Below are 1,298 nucleotides of genomic sequence, written 5' to 3' on the forward strand. Positions count from 1 at the left end.
CTCTATCATTTCCTTCAATATTGCCATTATGGAAGTTCAAGGAGATACAACGAACTTTTTCTCCTTGAGAGCATTTTGCTGAAAGTCTGCAACACTTATTGTGAAAAAAAGATCTACTCTTGCAAAATATCCTGCAAAGGCAACTGCATTAAAATAAAAATCAACATAAACTGTATGTCATATTACATATTTAGTCGTCGTTTAATTTTGGAAATCTGATAATGCTCATAAAGCATCTTTGCTAGATGACTAATTAGTTGGCATTCAACCTAAAATGATGCCAAACATAGAACATCTCTTGTACGCGTGCAGAAGTGTCTGTAACCTCTCCGCAGAGACTAAATTGCAAAAGGCTACCAGTTCCCAATGATTCCTCCGGGCGCTAACAAATTTAGCTTCCTTCTCACTTAATGTGTAAGCTAACTTACAGAAGGCCTCGTCTATTTCATACGCTCAAACTAATAAAGAAGTGACACACCATGCCAGGTGTTGTCCTTTAACAATCACGATCACGCATGTGAGCACTGTATACGGCATGTGGGGAACGTGTTGGCATACATGTCAGTGTAGATGGATCACGTGTACAAAGAAGGTACTTTCAGAGGAGGAAGAAAGTATTTCGCAACATAAACCTACACAAGGATCTCATTCAACACTGTATAGGAAGCAGCCTACAAAACACTCGATATAGCTTGTGCATCAGGAGAAGGACTGTAGCATTTCTTCTTAAATCTTTCATTTTACTTTCAAATCTGTGTTTTTAATATCTTCATTCCAGATTACAAAATAAACTTTTATTTCATCTGGATCCTAATGATTTTTGGTTCCAAGTCCCCACACGGTAACATCAAAACCAATAAAGAACAGCAAGTCTGGCTGCTTCTTCAGCAGCACAAAACTGCGTCTTAACAGCCTGGGGCACAAAGGGGGCATAAACCCCCCACACACACAGAGCCCAGGTGAAGGCAACTTCAAGACTCCTCCACTTCTAATTCCTATACAGCAATTAAGTCTACCACTTCTCAAAGACAGAATTCCAGCAACCCTGGCAAAGAACTGCTGTGCTTGGGCACCTGAGCTCTGTTTTTTCCTAACTAGTGGAGCAGAACCCAGCAAAGACCTGACCCCTTAGACTGGCAAAAGTACACTTGTTTCTATCAGGACCCGATCCGTTGCATTTAGGGGTCAAAAACTACCAAGTCCCAGAAAAATCTGGATGTCAGGCAGGTCCCTGCATCCTCATCAACCCAATGCACACCGGCTTCAGGGCTTTTGGGGAGAGGGGGGGATGAGGGGGG

Source organism: Charadrius vociferus, unplaced genomic scaffold (assembly GCF_000708025.1).
Source record: "Charadrius vociferus isolate BGI_N301 unplaced genomic scaffold, ASM70802v2 scaffold134, whole genome shotgun sequence".
Taxonomy (NCBI): domain Eukaryota; kingdom Metazoa; phylum Chordata; class Aves; order Charadriiformes; family Charadriidae; genus Charadrius; species Charadrius vociferus.